The following is a 21,501-nucleotide window of genomic DNA, read 5'->3' as shown; positions in this document are numbered from 1 at the left end:
GAAACACCAGCCAAGATATCGATACGAAAGGGAGGGGTGGGAGCAGAGAGTAACGCACTCTTATTTCAGACTATGTGATTTATATGGTACGAGTGCTGCATAGATTGACGAAATAAATAACAGAAATTAGATGCGCTACAGCTTCAAGGAGAATGCAGGATGAAATCGCCAAGCACAGTCGAGGTGTATGTAGAAAGATATCCTGAATGTAATTAACCAGTAAAGATGATATCTTTAAAAATTATAAGAAACGATTAAAAATTTTCCGTTTGGGTCGTTGCTGCGACGTATATGCAATGTAGCGGGCATATAAGCACCGACATGTAGCCAAGGGATTAGCGTGGCATCCGTGTCTTTCCAACATGCACGCGGTAAGTGTGGAAACGTGAACTATGGTTACCTTATTACCAAATACGTCGTCCGTAGTTTGTGGTCTAGTGGCTATCGTTGCTGCCTCTGGATCACGGGGTCCCGGGTTCGATTCCAGGCCGGGTGGAGGATTTTCTCGGCCCGGGGACTGGGTGTTTGTGTTGTCTTCATCATTTCATCATCATTATCATTCGTGACAGTGGCTAGATTGGACTGTGTAAAAAACTGGACTGTCTAAAAATTGGGACTTTGTATGGGCGCTGATGACCGCGCAGTTGGGCGCCCCGCAAACCAAACATCATCGCCACTAAATACACCCAATCAGGACCAACGTGCTGTTATTTTTCTCTTCGCAGCCGAAGTACAAAGACCGGTTGACATCCATCGGTGAATGAAGAATATGTATGGGGCAGCATGAATGGTGCGACAAGGGATGCTGCCCTGCTTTATGATAGCACACGTCTCCATATCGTAACGTAGAAGTTATGCCAACTCAATTGGGAGACACTCGAGCACCTACCGTATAGTTCTGGTCTCTTCCACGCGATTATCACGACTTTGCTCCCTTAAAAAACTCCTTGAAGGGTCGACGCTTTTTGTTGGATGAGGATCTGCTGAAGAAGTTATGAACTTCTTCACGCAACAGGACACGATGTTTTACCAAACGGATATCTTCAAGCTGATGCGTCTGACGGATGAGTGCCTCAATGCTCACGGCGATTTCTCCTGATTAGCATACTGATTCTGGAACGGTAAGGTCTTCGCACGGAAACTTAATGATCTTCCCCCACACACAAAAAAATTGTTGGAAATGCACTGGATTGCTTGGCAGTGGCTGAGGACACGCCTGCGCCGAGAGAAGCGCAAGAAATAGATGTTGTGTCAGCTGTTGCTCATAACCCACATGTTAGCCTCCAGAGACGTTGCGATCGCCTCTGAAATATGTCCCGCAAACCTCTGTCCCGCCGACAGGAGAAGAGCTTCCACAAACGTCTTCCCTGTTACACCAAACGTAAGCAAACACGTAACTAAGGTGCGGCCCTTGCGTTTATTACCACGGCTGTCACACTATGTGCTCAAAATGTTGACTTCCAGTATTGCTACACGCTATAAAGTGATTCTGGAGAAACAATATTAGACATTGAGTTTCAACTGGAATTAACAGTACCACACGTCCGTATTACACTGAAGAGCCAAAGAAACTGGTATACGTGCCTAATATCATACAGGGCCCCCGTGAGCACGCAGAAGTGCCGCAGCACGGCGTGGCATGGACTCGACTGGTGTCTGAAGTAGTGCCGGAGGGAACTGACATCATGAATCTTTCAGGGTTGTCCATAAATCCGTAAGAGTACGAGGGGTCGAGATTTCTTCCGAACAGCACGTTGCAAGGCATCCCAGATATGCTCAATAATTTTCATATCTAGGGAGTTTGGTGGCCAGCGGAAGGATTTAAACTCAGAAGAGTGTTCTTGGAGCCACTCTGTAGCAATTCTGGACGTTTGGGGTGTCGCACTGTCCTGCTGGATATGCCCAAGTCCGTCGGAATGCACAATGGACATGAATGGACGCAGGTGACCAGACAACATGCTAACGTACGTGTCACCTGTCAGAGTCGTATCTAGACGTATCAGGGGTCCCATATCACTCCAACTGCACACACCTCACTTCATTGCAGAGCCTCCACGAGCTTTAATAGTCCCCTGATCACATGCAGCGTCTTTGGATTCATGAGGTTGTCTCCACACCCGTACATGTCCACCTGCTTGATACAACTTGAAACGAGACTCGTCCGACCAGGCAACATGTTTCCATTCATCAAGAGTCGAATGTCGGTGTTAACGGCCCCAAGCGAGGCGTAAAGCTTTGTGTCGTGCAGTCATCAAGGATAAACGAGTGGGCCTTCGGCTTCTGAAACCCATATCGATGATGTTTCGTTGAATGGTTTGCACACTGACACTTGTTGATAGCCCAACACTGAAATCTGCACCAATCTGCTGAAGGACTGCACTTCTGTCACGTCGAACAGTTCTCTTCGGTCGTCGTTAGTCTCGTTCTTGTAGGATCTTTTTCCAACCGCAGCAATGTCGGAGATCTGATGTTTTATCGGATTCCTGATATTCACGGTACACTCGGGAAATGGTCGTACGGGAAAATCCCCACTTCATCTTTACCTCGGAGATGCTGTGTCCCACTGCTCGTGCGCCGTCTACATCACCACTCAAACTCACTTAAATCTTGATAAACTGCCATTGTAGCAGCAGCAACTGATCTAACAACTGCACCAGACACTTTGTCTTGCATAGGCGTTGCCAACTGCAGCTCCGTATGCTGCCTGTTTTCATATCGCTGTATTACAATACGCATGCCTATTTGAATACGATTCAGTATATAAGGCTTTTCATGCCTTCGGTAGTCATCGGTGTTTCCTAATAGGCCTCTAGTTTTAGTGTCCGCTACAGATAAAAGTATAGAAGTGTTATGTAAGTTTGATGAATTTGCAGACCGTTGTGCGTTTCCTGAACGATCGTTCCAGTGTTCTCTAAAAGTTCCCTTAAGAGGGCCTGTCGTTACATGTGCACAATGAAACGGACTTTCATCATATTGGTGCCACATTGATTGCCTTTATCCACTGGGATGTTCTCCAATAATTGCGGCAGCAGCATATTTACGGAACTCGAGACACATGAGTGCACTTAGATTCTCATCTATAAAACAGAGACGAATGATGCGGGTCTTTTCAAACACACCCGAAGCGTTGACAGACCAACGGCGTTGCTTTTATCCACTGCTTTGAGTTGGCGTGGATCTTCAACAGGTGATTAGTGCATATTGCGAAGATCGACTTGCCCATAGTTTGTAAACGATGCTTCTTCATTAGACAAAATTTTGCATAGATATGCAGCATCGCTTTGCAATTTTCGTAGATAACATTCGGGGAACTTTAACCAATTCTGGAAGTCATTGCCATGAAGCTGTAGCTGCAGCGAAACGTGAAGCGGATGAAATGTGGTGGAATGTAGTGTTCGCACAACACCCGTTTGCTTGGTCCTTCTCGCACTTCCGAGATGCCTCTTTGTGACATCTGCATTGTGCGTCACTGAAGCTAAAATGTTAGTTCCATTTCTTTCATCAGCTGTTCTTTTTTCTTGGTGTATTCATCCCCCGCATTTCTAATTTCTAGAACTTTTTATAATGTTTGCACAGACAAATCGTGAATACTTGCCACGATCTGGATAATCTTCGGGCTACAACTACAAGGCTGCTCTAATAGTTTGGCGACGTTCGCCCTAAACGATATTCACTTTTCGACTGTCGTGTAAACCGTGAATATTTCTATACCTTTATGAGTAAGTTATCTGTTTGTTGCAACATCAGAATACAGAATGATGGGCACAAGTAAACACAAGAACCATACGTGAGTTACGTGTTTGTTTTCATTTAGAATAATAGGAGAGATGTTTGCGGAACGTGTTCTCCTGAGGGCGGGACAGAAGTTTGCCGTGCTGTTAGCTTGATATTATTTGATCAAGTCCCATACACGTTATACCACTGAAGTTCTCATAGAAGCTATTTTTTAAAATTCCACATAAAAAAGTATATACTTTCGTTAGAAAAAAAGAAGCATCGTCGGTATCGTAATTCGGCGTCTATAAACGATAAAAATTACTCGCGAACGTCAGCGAAACTCGTCATATTGTACACTATGACTTGGCGAAAACGCCACCTCGCTATTTTTTTCCATTCTGGATGTATTTCGGGTGGTCTGTGTTGGCTGCCTCACCCTGTGTAGGATGCGTAACTTGAACAGCAGATTGACCACCGGAATTACGTAAGACAAAAAAATGGTTCAAATGGCTCTAAGCACTATGAGACTTAACATCTGAGGTCATCAGTCCCCTAGACTTTTAACTACTTAAACCTAACTAGCCTAAGGACATCACACACATCCATGCCCGAGGCAGGATTCGAACATGCGACCGTAGCGGTCGCGCGGTTCCAGACTGTAACGGCTAGAACCGCTCAGCCACTCCGGCCGGCCTGGATCGAACAGGAGTGACCTATTAGCTGACCGAGACCGTTATATACAGTATCACAAATTGCTGCATTGGACTGCAGTCAGTTTAATGTTCGAACAGAAAAATCTTAAATTCTAAATACCGTAACTGCTTCGACTAGGGTTTCAGAGAGCGAAGCGACACTGACTTGTTTCAGGTGTACGAACACATGCCATATCACCCTGTTTTCCTACTACTTAGTGTTTTAACTCACATTCCTTTCGCACCGATACTGCGGAGAACCTCCTCGTTCTTACCACATCAGATTACGTAATTCTCAGCATCGTTCTGTAATAACACGCTTCTATTATCTTCCAGTCTTCCCAGCCCATTGATTGATTTCGGTACAAGTCAGTACTCGAGAAGCATATTCTCAGAAATATTCTCCTCAAATTATAGCATACTAGCTGCCCATACCGGCTTCGAACGGACAGCACTAAGTATCTACGGCCTGAAGACTGCGGTAACAAGTTATATATAAGAACCTTCACCGTGAATCTATTAGTAAAAAAACTGTTTCAAAGTCCACCCAGTAGTTAGGCTTCATATACGATCACACGCGGAAAAAATTGTAATGGCAGACGATGTTTATTATATGTATAGTTATAAGAAGCGTAATGCTAGGAGACTTTTTTGGAGAGAAATGCTCTGTTAGCCAGAAACGATATTTTGCGTTCTCCCTGTATCGTCCGTTATGCGTTAGTTTGCTTTCAAGGAAGTGGAATTCCATCACTTCATGTTCTACGTGGTTCTCAATGTTGATATGTTTAGCGCAATATTTACGTCTGTTTCCGTTTACTCTCAGTTCATATTCTGAGCCCAGAAGATTTTTCATTCTATTCAACAGGTCCTGTAATTTTCCTCATCTTGACTGACGATAGCATATCATTAATGAATCTTATCACTGATAACCTCTTCTTCTGAATTTTAGTTCCGCTTCTCAATCTTTCTTCTATTTCCTTCATTGCTTTATCGATATACAATTTCAACAGTGGGGCAGAAACACTGAATCCATGCGTAGCGCCCTTTTTAAATCTACCATTTATCTCTTGATCTTTCATTCTTATATTCCCGCCTGGTTTTTGTGTACATTCTAAATTAGCAAATTCTTTCAAAATGCATACCAATATTTCTGAGGTTTTCAATCGTATTGCAACATTTTATGTAGTCGATCGCTTTTTCCAGTTCGCCAATCCATGAAGGTGTCTTGATTTCTCTTGAGTCTTCTCTCGATAATAAGCAAAAGGACAGATCTACTTCTCTGGTGCTTTTAACTTCCATAAAGCCAAACTGATCGTCGTATAACAGGTTCTCAACATACTTTTCCATTGAGCTGTATATTATTCTGGTCAGCAACTTAGATGCGTGAGATGTCGGACTTATTATCGTACTATTGTTCTTCCATTTATTCTGCACTACTATTTTCAGTGTAGTGTTAATAACAATGTACCAAAACATCAGTGGCAAATTTCCAAGTTCATAGATTCTCTTGACGTTTCTCCCCAAACGATTTTAGAAATTCCGGAGGAATATTGTGTGTCCCTTCTGCCTTGCTTGATCGCAAGTCTTCCAAAGTTCTGTCAAACTCTAATACCAGAATCACTGTGTGTTCCAAATCGACACTAACGTTTATTATGGTACTAGCATCAGAAATTACTACGGTTCCGTTTTTGTTTATTGAGATTTTCTTATGATTCTTCTAGCAGGACAGAGAATTATTACATCTTAAACGCTTCTAGAAATATTTATTTTGGTGATTAACCCCGTACCTAGTATGAGCACTAACTGTGCAATCTCACGTCGTTGGCACACGCGTGGCATGTGTGTGTGTTTGCGTGGAGAACGGAAGGAGAAGTGACGGTTCTGTTACGTACAGGAAAGTATCATCGTTGGAGAAGCAGAAAAACTTAAACACATTTTCAACTTGGTATAAGGAGAAGAAGTTCTCTTTGGATAAGTGAAAAATAATTCTTATTGCCGTATGACTCCTGACTGTTAGTGCAGAAACGGGAATTTAGGAAAGACGCCGTAGTTGTATTGATAGATATAAAAAAAGGCTTATGCCACTTTTAGAAGGGAAGAGATATGACACGGTCTGAATAGACTGGAGTTGTCAAAAGAAATGAACTGATAATGAGAAAAATATGCACAAATACCTGTAGTGGGTTATAATAGATTGTAGAGTGTCATTGAATAACGTGCTTTTCGGATGCACCTGATTACTCTTAGCCATGGCGTTTCACTCAGAGGGCGGGGAGAGGGAGGGGAGAGGGGGCAGTGGGGTCACACAGGAAATCCACAACTCAGAAAAGGTCAAGGAAGGATTCGCTGGTCTCCCAACTCGAATCCCGCAACCTGCCCTACAGGTAGAAGAGCGAGTTTTCCGCCAAACAGGTGCGACCGGCAACGACACAGTAGTCGAGTGTAGTAACAATGGTATCTAGAGCTTCCTGATGGTGGGCTTTGTGCCTTGTGATATCAGCATGGTGTTAGCGACCTCAGATATTTCACGAGTGCGTCTGGCATTCGAGTGAAATCGCGTCGTTAGACGCTCGCTACTACTGAGACGCCATTTTGATTTATTGTATTCCCATTGTTTCCATATTATAACTGGCGCGTTATATCAGTAAGCCGTTTTAAGGCACAGGTGCAATAAAGCTTTATCACTCTAGGTGCTATCTGTGTGTAAAAGTCCTAAGAAATTTCATTATGAACAGTTATAAAGTTGTTGTTGTTGTAATTCTGTCAGAGACAGCAAAGGACTTGGAAGAGCAGTTGAACGGAATGGACAGTGTCTTGAAAGAAGGATATAAGATGAACATCAACAAAAGCAAAACGAGGATAATGGAATGTAGTCAAATTAAATCGGGTGATGCTGAGGGGATTAGATTAGGAAATGAGACACTTAAAGTAGTAAAGGAGTTTTGCTATTTAGGGAGTGATCGTTAGAGGCATGTTAACGTAGAGTCGAAAGAAGGTGGTTCAGATCTATGTACATACTCATTTTTTCTTCTTCACGTCTGTAACACATTCTTTTTCATGTACGTTATGTAATATTCAGTAGTGAGTTCCTTCTATTTTGTGATTTCAGTCTGATTAAAAAACGAAAGGTGAAATAGGTGCGAATAAAAGGGGTCATATTTATAGTCTTGCTTACTACACGTATTTGGGCAATGGGCTTAACGCAGTGGATACACCGGTTCCCGCCAGATCACTGAAGTTAAGTGCTGTCGGGCGTGGCCAGCACTTGGATGGGTGACCATCCGGGCCACCATGCAGTGTTGCCATTTTTCGGGCTGCAATCAACCTGGTGATATCAGTTGAGGAGCTACTCGACCAATAGTAGCGGCTCCGGTCAAATAAAACCATCATAACGACCGGGAGAGAGCTGTGCTGACCGCATGCCCCTCCGCATTCTCAGCGGAGGATGAGACGGCGGTCGGATGGTCCCGATGAGCCACTTATGGCCTGAAGACGGAGAGCTTTGTTACAAATATTTACCTGCTACGGAATCCTTAGCAACGATTTCGTAAATTTGTCGGTCAAGACAAAATCGCACCACACGAGCGGGGGCCGTCACATGATCGCTTTCCGATTTCAAACGAATGCCAGATGCACTTTCGGTTTTCAGTCACTCTTATATTTTAGCTGTGGGTTTTCCAACCATCAAAGCAAGACGCAACAGTAGGCGATTCTGCCGACCGTTTTGTAATAACATCCCTTCACATGTTACCCCATCTTCAGACTGGCTAAACCCTTATTAGTGCATAGACACGTTTAAATCTTTTTGTTCTATTTTTCTATCGTTTTATTTTTAATTTTTTAAATTTTCACCTTTTTTATTTTTATGGCAATACTGCAACAAATAACTGAACTTCCTGCCTTATTTTAATAATGTTAATCGCTCACTAAATTTTTTGTAAAAAAGTCACAGATTTTAAATATATTAAATCCTGCTATTCGTCATATGTTCTTATATCGTCTTTTAACCATTTGCCAAGAAGTGCGTATGTTTTTCTTCTTTTTCGAAAAGGCAGGTCAATAGAATCTCTTTTATTTCAAATACAGCATTTAGTGCTTCCTCATTCGGCTTATTTATCGGAAAGCATACGTTCGGATGTTTTTGATTTATTCAAATGGTTCAAATGGCTCTGAGCACTATGGGACTTAGCACCTGAGGTCATCAGTCCCCTAGAACTTAGAACTACTTAAACCTAACTAACCTAAGTACATTACCCACATCCATGCCCGAGGCAGGATTCAAACCTGCGACCGTAGCAGTTGCGCAGTTCCGGAATGAAGCACCTAGAACCACTCGGCCACAGAGACCGGCTTTTGATTTATTGAGGATTTAGTTTCCTGTGCCAATCTCCGACAATATTCCTAGTCCTGAGCCATTAGTTAAAACATTACACGTTTCATTGGTGCACTAGCGTTTCCATCCATTGATTGACCATATAGTCTGCGAATTTCGGCGACTTTTCTCGACTGGGTATTTTCTCCATTATTACCACCCGCACTTCATCAACACTGTGGTGGAAGACGTGCCACTGGAGCACACGCCCCACACGCTCTGTTAATATCAGTTCTTGTAGTTTCTTCCATAGACATTAGTTGAAATGGAAAGGGATGTTTCGGGGAACACTGTTTTCATAACTTCACATAGGATTTTCTGCTCTTCTTTATAACCGTACACCAGCACTCTTTCGGCAGGAACAGGCCCATTGTCAGTTTCCAAAAAACTATTATCTTCAGTTAATTTCAAAATGTATTCGCTCAATTGACTGTCCGAACTAGAACAAGAGTTCTGGTTCATCCCAGTACCTTCCCTTCTTATTTTACGCAATGCAGTGTTGGAGTTCTCGTGATCTGACATATTTGCCACGAAATCTAAACCTTTATCTTTCAAATCTTGAAATTCCTCTTGGAAACAAGGCGCTGTCTTTTCTTAGTGAACTCTTTTCTTGCAGTTATGCATTCGGTTCTTAATCTGCACATCCGCTTCGTCAGGTGGGCAAGAATGTTGCTGTTCAGCCCGATTCTGCCATTTGCAGTTTTTACACTTCCAAATTCACACAGAAACAGTTCGTGAACTCGTCACATTTTCAGTGCACCCGGTGGCCATGACCATCCTTGAGAAAGACACGGCTTCCCTTTCGTTGTTATAATTATTTCATTACTCACAGTGTGTAAACCTCTGGTAGCTTAGGCCTAGGAAACTATACGAAAACAAAGGCTGTCGACGAGGGCACTGTCTGACGGACGGTGGCAATGCATCGCTGTTGATGAGCGACTGGCGTAAGTCAGCAGCGAGGGAGGATGCGGTCGGAAAACCCAATAGGCAAGTGAAATCTACTCGTGAACAGGTTAAAGATTCTCGGAAAAGACTTGCAAGGCCAATGTTTTTACAGTAGGCAGTGGTAATGCTATGTCCAGGAGCTTAAAGAATGACGCTCATCGTTCATCTACACTACGAGAGATAGATAGGACATCGGTAAGAAATTTAATGAAAAAGAAAGAAAAGCGAGCGTGAAAAGCGGAATTGGTTTCATTACTGAAACTTCCTGGCAGATTAAAATTGTGGTCCGGACCGAGACTCGAACTCGGGACCTTTGCCTCTCGCGGGCAAGTGCTCTGTAAAGTGCTTCTGTAAAGTTTGGAAGATAGGAGACGAGATACTGGCAGAAGTAAAGCTGTGAGGACGGGGCGTGAGTCGTTTTTGGATATCTCAGTTGGTAGAGCACTTGCCCGCGACAGGCAAAGGTCCCAAGTTCGAATCTCGGTCCGGCACGAGGTTTTAATCTGCCAGGAAGTTTCATATCAGCGCACACTCCGCTGTAGAGTGAAAATCTCATTCTGGAATCATCCTCCAGACTGTGGCTAAGCCATGTCTCCGCAATATCCAGTTTTGGGCATTTTGTGTTCGCATGAGCCGCTTGGTGTTTTGTGGATGACGAACCTAAGTTGGGTGTTACATGATCGTTGTTTTCGAAACCTATGCCGGTTGCGATGGAGAAGGTCACTTTGCTGCAGCAGGTAGGCCATTGAATAAACACGGAGGCCATTACGAGTGGAGAACAAAGCCGGTGCTTTGGACTCTGGGTGACAGCCACGCAGAATGGCGCGCGCTTTTTCTGCCCCGCGTCCTGTGGTGGTGCCCGGAGCGGGCGTGCCCGCGCATAGCACACGGCTCGCCACCACAGCGCAGCGCGGCACTATAGTGTGCGGACCCCACCCCTATCTGTCCGGTCAGAGGGGTTGCGAGCCACGGCCGCGGCGGACGCGCGGTGGCCATCGACCCGTCTGACCAGTTTTTCGGCGCCGGGGAAATTAACAGCGCTAAGACAAGACGCGACAGAAGAGGAGAGAACGGGGTAGAAGGGGGCAGCCGGCGTCCGGTTTTCTCACGGCCAGTCGGACAACCCGGCCCGTTCATCACGAGCCGAGCCGCGCCGTCCAACGGCCGCAGGGATAGGGTAAGGGCCAAAGGCCACGGGAACCACGGCGACGCAACCGACGTCGACTTCCGTCCGCGCCTTTCCGTTACCTCGTAAACTTCACCTGTTGGCCGTCTGGCGACAGCAGCTCTCCGCATGTGGGTTACGGTAATCAGCCCGTGGGACACACTACCCATTACATTTCTTTAGTGAGTAAGACGATATTCGTCCACTCAGTCCGTAATATCTATTAACACCTTTTTTTAGTCACACAATTAGTTTCGAAGTTCGAAGATCACAGTGACATGTACCAAAGATCTGGCACTTAAAAACTATAGTGTAACATCTGTGATACTCTATACTCAAGGCAGACAGCCACAACTTTTGAAATAAGGCACAAGGAGCACAAAAGAACATGGAAATAAGGCACCAGTCATTCCAAATTCGCAGGACACCACAGGCACCAAAACAAATACCCTACCACAACAGAAAAGCACATGCAAATAAATTCACTAGCAAAAAGCGTTTCATAAACATACATATACATTTACATCTACATCTACGTGGTTACTCTGCAATTCACACTTAAGTGCCTGGCAGAGGGTTCATCGAACCATTTTCATACTACTTCTCTACCATTCCATATAGAACGGCGAGTGGGTGTCAAAAAAATTTTTCGCATTCGGAAGAGAAAGTTGGTGATTGAAATTTCGTAAATAGATCTCGCCGCAAAGCAAACCGCCTTTGTTTCAGTGACTGCCACCCTAACTCGGGTATCATATCAGTGACACTCGCACCCCTATTGAGAGATAACACGAAACGAGCTACCCTTCTTTGCACATTTTCGATGTCCTCCGACAATCCTACCTGGTAAGGATCCCACACCGCGCAGCAATATTACAGCAGAGGACGGACAAGTGTAATGCAGGTTGTCTCTTTAATGGGTTTGTCGCATCTTCTAAGTGTTCTGCCAACAAAGCGCTGTCTTTGTTTCGCCTTCCCCACTTTATTATCAATGTGGTCTTTCCAATTTAAGTTGCTCGTAACTGTAATTCCTAGGTATTTAGTCGAATTGATAGCCCTTAGATTTGTGCGATTTATCGTATACCCAAAATTTATCGGATTTCTTTTAATACCCATTTGGATGACCTCGCACTTTTCTTTGCCAATTGCCACTTTTCGCACCATACAGAAATTCTCTCTAGATCATTTTGTAATCGGAAGTGATCATCTGATGATTTTACTAGACGGTAAATTACAGCGTCATATGCAAACAATCTAAGGGGGCTGCTCAGATTATCACCTGGATCATTTATGCAAAGCAGGAACAGCAGAGGGCCTATGACACTACCTTACGGAATGCCAGATATCACTTATGTTCTACTCGATGATTTACCGTCCATCACTATGAACTGTGACCTCTACAAGACCTCATACAAGAGAACTTCCAAATTCAAAAAGCAAAATGGTTCAAATGACTCTGAGCACTATGGGACTCAACATCTTAGGTCATAAGTCCCCTAGAACTTAGAACTACTTAAACCTAACTAACCTAAGGACATCACACACACCCATGCCCGAGGCAGGATTCGAACCTGCGACCGTAGCCGTCCCGCGGTTCCGGACTGCAGCGCCAGAACCGCACGGCCACCGCGGCCGGCCAAAAATGAAGAAGAAATACATAATAAATGACCAGATAAACATCAGCAACCAGGCATTATTTAAACAAATAAAACATATTGCAGAGAAAGAGCAAACCCGCTAAACACCACAAAAGAATATCACAACTAGGCAATATCCCCAACCTTGATCAGTCACCCATAGTAACGAAATAATTTGGAAACACAGTAGCTAGGACATGTTAGTTCCCTTTATAAACACAATCCCGCTCAAGTCGGAAAATATAAACACTCAAACACACTTAGAGCAACAGCGGACGCTCCCTCCACTATCAAAAGAAACAGAAGACGAACACATCTCGCACCGGCAATACAAAACGCACGAGATGGCGAGATGACAGTGGCTTTTGACAATACAAAAACGGGAATATGTTTAGTATTATGTGCTTAAATCTAATACATATTTGTAGAAATACAGGAAGTATGACATAAATAATGGATAATTGTCACTAACGATAAGAATTAATACTGTTTATAGCGTTACGTTAAAACAGGTGAAGTGTTCATGGTCGCAGGAAACAAGATTGCAAGAGAAAAAAATCATATAGATACAGTCAGCACCGAAGATGTTTTAGAATAAAGTGAAACGCATTTGGTCTTAACAACATTTTCATTACGTTGCAAAAGACGATATTTAATCTATACAACTTGTATATCTGCAACTGCGGAAAAAGAGACTGAAAGACAAAGCAGACAAGTATAATTAGTTTTGGCTTATTTAATTTTTTGATCAAATGTTGCAGCCTACTGAAACATAAAACTGACTAGAAATCACACAATAGATTTTTGCCCGATTTTCACCGCCGTACAGTTAGTTAATTTACGCCAATAGGGTATCAAAATTATCCGCGCGTGATCTAATTTTTGCAAAAAAAGGTTTAGTTGCTTGAAAGTGATCACGATAATTAGGAACAAGTTAATTATTGACTTGAAAAAAAATGCTCTATGGTTTCTTGTCTGAATTTTCATAGCCAAACGAAGAGTTGTAAATGGACAAATGGGGCACCATACTGACCAGCGTCAAAATGGTTCAAATGGCTCTGAGCACTATGGGACTTAACATCTGTGGTCATCAGTCCTCTAGAACTTAGAATTACTTAAACCGAACTAACCTAAGGACATCACACACATCCAAGCCAGAGGCAGGATTCGAACCTGCGACCGTAGCGGTCGCGCGGTTCCAGACTGAAGCGCCTAGAACCGCTAGGCCACTCCGGCCGGCGACCAGCGTCGGGTTTACCTTTGCAGATAGAAGTTAAATCGCTTGAAAGTATCAGGGTGATTAAGAAAAAATTAATTACTTGCTTCGGGTAAGTTTTGTGTCCGAATTTTCATAGCCAAATGAAGAGTAAGAAATGGAGAAGAGGTTATCGAATTGACCAAAGTTAGCTCTAATTTTCCAGAAAAAGGTTTAACTGCTTGAAAGTAAATAGGATAATCAAGAAAAATTTAATCAGTTTCACGAACAGCTGCTGCTAGCTACGTAAATAAAGTCTCAAAAAACATCAAATCAAATGATAAATTGAAACTTCTCTGCTTTCTCTTAATCTAGATACTCTCCGTTATTATAGGGTGTCGATCTGAAATTAAATGTATAACATTTTATGCTTTCTCAACAAAACTTGAAAACAAAAAAATTGAAAAAAACGGACATATGTTTTGTGAAATTATTCGAGTAAAAGTAAGAAATAAAATAGACTAGAGAAACATTTGACAGGCCTTTGAGTGATGCTCGAAATCGTGTACAGAAAGTGAGGTACCAATGCAGAATTTGAAGTTCAACGTTTAATACAGACATTAGTATTTGAAAGAGTACTACAGGATATCTGTCTGGTGTAATTTCACTCATTGTCAGTGGTCTCGTTATGTCACTAACGTATGAGCATCTCAGCTATTGTGCATGATTTCGAGCATCGTCTTCCAAAGAAGCGTCAAATGTTTCTCTAATCCACTTTGTTTCTGAGTTCTGCGCAAATGATTTCACAAAACATTTGACCAGTCTTTCTTTTTCCAGAAACAAACAAGAAAACGGCATGTAACTTACACTATTTGTTGTCCGCAGTTCGTGGTCGTGCGGTAGCGTTCCCACGCCCGGGTTCCCTGGTTCGATTCCCGACGGGGTCAGGGATTTTCTCTGCCTCGTGATGATGGGTGTTGTGTGATGTCCTTAGGGTAGTTAGGTTTAAGTAGTTCTAAGTTCTAGGGGACTGATGACCATAGATGTTAAGTCCCATAGTGCTCAGAGTCATTTGAACCATTTTTTGAACACTATTTGTTCCCTTTTGTGATGGCTCACAAACTGCAGTCACTTACCTTAAATTCCTGCTTCCTTACGCCACTAAGCCTTCTCTAGATTTTTTCATTTTATTTGGCTTGGATTTATTGATCTATACTGCCATCAGCTTGACACAAATATCAAATGCACAGAGGAATCACATCATAAATAGTCTGAACAAGGATGTTACATTATTTTATAATTACTACATAGGTACAATATTTATAGCTAAGGAGTCTTGATATATCAAGTACCTACAAAGTAGAATATTTTTTAAAAAAGAAACCAGTAGAGATTGGGAAGCACACAAGCGGAGATTAGTGTTTGTGCAGCCCCAGATAGCTCCACGTTCTGGCCCAGACCAGTCGGAATCGACCGACCGCCGTGTAATTCTCTTCCATTGGCGACATTTGTATGCGGTTCGGAGGGTAATGGGCTGAGCACACCGCTCTGCCTGTCATTATGAGCTTTCTTTACTTTGGAGCTGACAACCACTTCTCGATCAAGTAGCTCCTCTGTCGGCCTCGCGAAGCTGATTGCTCCAGTCTTCCCACCAAGCACCGAGCGAGGTGGCGCAGTGGTTAGCACACTGGACTCGCATTCGGGAGGACGACGGTTCAATCCCGCGTCCGGCCATCCTGATTTAGGTTTTCCGTGATTTCCCTAAATCGCTCCAGGCAAATGCCGGGGTGGTTCCTTTGAAAGGGCAAGGCCGACTTCCTTCCCCATCCTTCCCTGATTCGACTACACCGATGACCTCGCAGTTTGGTCTCTTCCCACAAAACAACCCCCAACCCAACCCAACCCCCACCAAGCAAAAATGCCTGGGAGTGTTGGGGATCGAACCCGGGTCCTCCTGATAACAGTTAGACAAACTAACCACTGAGCAACTGAGGCGGACCAACTAGAGACAGATCACCAAATTTCGTATAAACACGTTACAAAAAAACGTTCTTTGTATATTTTAGGATCTTCATGACACAATAAAACAAGTGCTCTTGTTGGAAGGGGCACCTTCAATATCACGAGGATTTGCCGTAGGAGGTTTCAGTGTGCTTCGAAGAATCTACAGGAACACAGCAAGTGGTATACATCTTCTTCTTTCTTCTGACATTCACGGTTAAGATTATCCTTGATGCCTATCGATGTAAGTGAGAAGGAGCCGAATCATGGTTGGTACGCATTCGTACCCAGGTAGTTATTGGCTTCCCGTTCGCCTGGAATTTTCGAAAACAAGGGGTGTTTCTAATTACTGGTTGGATGGCAGCCTCTTTTTCACCTTTGTCAGACTGAAAGGCGCCAAACGCACGCCCGTTCTTGCTCGGTAGTTGCCGCATCAACAACTTGAAAACGGAGGATGGTAGAATGAAGTTTACTACAGGACCAGAAACAATAACCCCCTTCGCCACGATGTTGTCGTTGTACACCAATCCTTTCTCTCCATTGTCTTAAACATCCATTTTTCTGTTGTAAACTTGAAACTATTATTGTTTCAGAATAACTCTAAGAAAGGTAGTTGTAATGTTTTAGTTGTCTCCCTGAAATAGGGCGGTCAATATTTGATCGTGGTTTTAAGGGAGATAACCAACATCTGAACATGGTTTTAACGGAGGTTTGAGGGGGACTTAGTTGCAATAAATTTCAACTGCACAATTACATCGCATTTTTCTTAGAAATGGTGAATATGGAGATGTACAAGTACGCTTTTTACTCTGTTATGTTATACGGTATCATATTTCGGGGTAGCCCCACAAACCGAGAGAAAGTTTTTTAAGTGCTAAAGTTTGTAATAAAACTCAGTATTGTAAAGTACACTATGGTAGGAACGACTGCGAAAAGAAGACTGCGCAAATCGGAACATTTCGTGTTGACTGTCCTTTGTTTTCGATTGCTGCCAACTTAAGCAATCTATCAGTAATGACTCTTGCGATGCGCTGTGAAATGTTGTGTTGTGTGAGTCAGTTGAAAAATAAATAATGTAACGAATGTATTTAAGCACGAACGTCTCTACAGTCCGCTTTCGCGAGTCCTTGTTACTTCCGTGCCTTATGTACGCCATAGGTGCTGATCGGTACGAGACGAGCACATTCGTGGGTTGGCAGTACTGAATGTGAAACAAGTAAACATTCCTCCTCTCACAACCCCTCTAGAAGCGTAGACCACGTCATTCATTCTCCGCTCCTCGAGTTCCCTTCAACCAAACCGTCTTCTTTCTGTAGAAGCGCGAGCAAAAAGGGACAAGCCGATAATAGCATCGATTATTATACGAAACCTTTTCGAGATCTGTCGTTCAGAGAATTTGAACTATCGACAGTACATCGTGGGTTTAATATTTATAATGTAGTCAATGTTGAAATATAAGAGAGAGACATGCGGCCAATAACAGGATTAAAAAAAAGTTCTGTAACACGGAGGATCACGTGAAATAGGGAAGAGTTGGTCATCCTACTCTGAAGACACGTCTGCAGTCTTGGAACACATTGAGATCCCCGTGCCAAAGTACCGTTCATGTTTCCAGACGAACCAAAACAAAATGACTCAGTCCATTGATGAAATGGTGGAGAATAGTGAGATAACTCGCTTTCGGTTGAGCGTCAGAAATAATTCAGCTGCGTCGGCCAGTCTAGACGGATAAATAAGTCATTTACATTGGCCAGATACAGATGCAACATACTTGTTGCTTTACCGAAAGCGCATTACCGCTCGATACTTTATCAATGAGCTGCACGATTTGCTTTTCGATCCATACTGTAGCGAGGGGGTTTCGTTGTGTTCCAAAATTTCAGACAAAGACGGACAATTGCGAGTAGGATCCTCGCTTTGAGGGTTCCGTAAAAACTTCTTTTTGAACGAGGGCGTCCTGAAAAGTAATGCCTCCTAATTCTGTATGTGAAGACACTTAAAACTTTTTAAATAAATCAAAATGTGTTAACTTTCTACAACTTCATTCTTCATATCTAAATATTTATTCCTCAACATAGTCACCCTGGCGATGAACACTTTTCTCCCAATGAGAGACTAGTGTGTTGATACGTCACTGCAGAATGTTTCGTTTTGTTGACGAAGTCACAGTCTCACCTCTACTTGCAACACTTAATCACTATGAAAGTGAAGTCCCGGAAGGCGTTCTTTAAGTTTTGGAAACTGATGAAAATCGTATGGGACCAAGTCCGGACTGTATGGAAGGTACTCGATGACACTGAACCCAAGGCGTCGATTGTTGCAGACCTCGTGTGTGGTTTGGCATTGGAACGCTGAAGAACAAGGTGCTCCATATTGGACGAACTCTTCAAATCGTGCTTTCAGTTTTTTGACGGTCTCACAGTTCCTTGAAAAGTTTATTGTGGTGTGTTTAGACATGAATTCCAAATGAACCACACCTTTTTATCCCAGAGTCTTGAACATTTTTGGCATCGGCGATCCTGTAACGCCTCACCCTGTTGATGCTCTCTTGTTTTCGAGGTTAAAATGATGAAATCATCAACCATCACCTATCACAATATTGCTGAGAAACCCATCACCCTTTGGACCAGAACGGAAAAGAAATTGTTGACAGATGTCCAGTCTCCTCTGTTTCAATTGGCCGCACGATTTCTACGATTAGAAACTGGAATACAGCACTCTGTTTCTCACGCACCGACATAGTTACGTTACACTTCGCCATGTTACACGCTGGAATTTAGCCTTCTAGCGGCGGAGGGTTTCATCTTGCGTCAGTGAAACAGTGAAGTCGACCGAGTAGTATGCACGACATGTACACCTGAACCGATATTGAAAACAAAATAAAAAATTCCCGGGCATTACTTCTCAGCACGGCCTCGTGTATGGATGGTTCATGTAGATGTTTTATCAGTGAATTTGAAAATTACATATGTTTGAGTGCACGGGCTTAAAAACTTAAATTTTTTGCAGTGCGAAGGGATTGAAGACCTCAGTGTTTAACATAAACTTCACCTTTATATCTCTACCCGTCGCTGAGAAACAGGGGTCCTACGAAACGGAGAGACAGACAAGCAAACGGATAACAAATGGTAAAAAAATATTTTTGTATAAAATAATTACAAATTAGCAATTTTCGAATTTTTTCTCTAGTTGTACTGTGGCATATTTCACTATTCTAGGTCAACGGGAAGTACTCTATAGTTTTCTATGGGTGAGTCTGCGAGTATCAAAATATATGGCAGAAATTCTCGTATCTTTTGACTATATTGACTTAGAAACGTGATTCTTTGCATTATTACTTTCAAGTATGAACAGGTTCAACGAACTTATCTATTGTGTGAATTTGCTGACTTAGCCGTAAGACGAAAATTCACTATTTCAAAACAGGGCCTCTTTATGTTCCGGCGTAACGATAAGCCGCGACACGAAGATGGACGCAAGAGCAGAGAAGGCTGTGAGACGACTTCAGTCAATAGCCCGCTGCCAAGGACAGCACCACGACAAGAGTGGCCTCTAGCCGAAGAGAATATAAGCGCCGCTCCTGCCAGCCTAGGCCGGGCAGTAGTAGACCGGCACTAGCAGAGACGACTAGAAAAGCAGTGATATTAACGATAGCAGTGACTTATGAGCGAGTGTGAATAACTTGCATGGAGACTGTCTATGGCGAAGGACATTGATTATTTGCATGTCGCTTGCGACACCTTTGTAAACCAAAGTATTGTCAGTCTACTTTATTGTAATAAACACCATTAATTTGCTTGAATTGTTGTATAGTTATCCGAGAAAGCAGCATCCTTCAGGCACCCTATAAGAGACGAGTGGGCAGGAACCCACACATTAAACATGTATTTTACAAGTAATCTTAAGAGAACACACATGAAGCTATTGCATTACTTTCAAACAAACGCATACCTGGAGCTTCACTAAAGATAGCATCAATTATCCATTCGCCCCCCAATCACTTTTACTTGTATTCCAAATGCAGTGTGGGCATTGGCTTACGCGCTAAACCTTATGAGCACAAAGTACTGAACTAGACATGAAGTCGCTTCTTTTAAGAGATCCTCACTTTAGCTTGCCAAACGCGTGCTTAGTTACACCACTAGTACTCTCAGCTCCTCATTTAAAACCTTCGATGCATTCCAGTCCTGCTGATAGCGTCAGTGAACTTCGGGAATGCATTATGAATAATTGTGAACACATTCAGAACACGCCTGGAAGCGTGTACAGACATTCACTAGAAGACGTTCTGAAGACTGCCTTCATATGAATGGTGACCATGTGGAGCACTTATTGCAATCAAGTGCATATCTGCAGTTTGGATCTCGGGGACTCTGCGATAAAATGCTCATGTACTTAGTAGTAATGTGCCATATCGGGTGTCCGGAACTATATTCATTAGGATTATTTGCTTGTTTCATTGCCCTCTCTTGACTCTTCTTGTTTGTACCATAATGGCGAAGCACCCTGTTTGGCTACGTAAGTTCTTCGCAAAGCATTGTACGATAAGACGCACAATCTCAGCTGCTATTAAGAAATGCTTTTACTTCCACTACCGCTTACGTTGATTAGCGGTCTCAGTTGACAGGCACCTTGCATCTTGCGGAGTGCTTTAGCACACAAGAAACCAGTCTCGTAGCATGTACTTTTATTCAAAGCACTCCGCATGTGCTTGTATACCAAGCTATAAAACTGTTTCGGGGAATGTCAAAGCACTCCGCAAGGCCTACGTGTCTAACAACTGAAAACTCAGCTTTCCCTTTTCCTGCAAACTATGGACGAAGGGCAATAGGCAAATCCACATTCCTCGATTTCCGTAAAGCGTTTGAAACGGTGCCCAACTGCAAACTGTTAACGAAAGTCTGAGCATGCAGAATATATCAATGACTCGAAGACTTCTTAAATAAAAGGACACAGTACGCCGTCCTGGCGGCAAGTGTTCATCAGAGAAAAGGTATCATAAAGAGTGCCCCAGGGAAGTGTGACAGGACTGCTATCTTTCTCTATATAGAGCGTCGTAGGAGGAACGGTCAGTATTCAGTGATATGTCAGGAAAACGTCTAGTAAATATGAGCTATAAAACGCATACCTTAAGAGCTATGAGCACTTTTTGATCTTCGACACTGCAAGCAGTTCAGAGGTGTGCTGCAAGGTTTGTTGCCAATAGGTTCGATTAACACACGAGTACTACGGAAATGTTCAGTGAATTCAAATGAGAATTCCTACAGGGCAGGTGCTTTTTGTGAAACGCTGTTGAGATATTTTAAAGAACGGGCATTTTCGTCTGACAGCAGAACGGTTCTACTCCAGCCAATGTACATTTAGCGTATGGACCGCGAAGACAAGACAAGAGAGATTAGGGCGTATAGATATCAGCTTTTGCGACATTTAACAGGAAAGAGAATGACCAGTCGTTGTACAAGGTACCCTCCACCATGCGCCGTATAGTGTCTTGCGGAGTATGTATGTTGATGTAGATCTGGCAGATCGCATTTAAACAGCGAAACAAGTGTACTTTATGACACCGCATGGTTTTGAAGATTCAAATGCGAACACCCGGGAGATGATTGACGCTCGAAACAAGTAGGTGTGTATCAACAATTCATTATTGTGTCTTATATGCTGAAAAACATAACGACTGGTTTTACCAACACCACCTCTGTTCAAAAGCATGGAGAATATTACAAAAAGTTTCCAAAAAATTGACGGCAAGGGAAAATCTTATCGACAGCGCGTTCCTC

This window comes from Schistocerca serialis, chromosome 9 (assembly GCF_023864345.2).
Source record: "Schistocerca serialis cubense isolate TAMUIC-IGC-003099 chromosome 9, iqSchSeri2.2, whole genome shotgun sequence".
NCBI lineage: Eukaryota > Metazoa > Arthropoda > Insecta > Orthoptera > Acrididae > Schistocerca > Schistocerca serialis.
Note: the sequence above shows the minus strand (reverse complement) of the source record.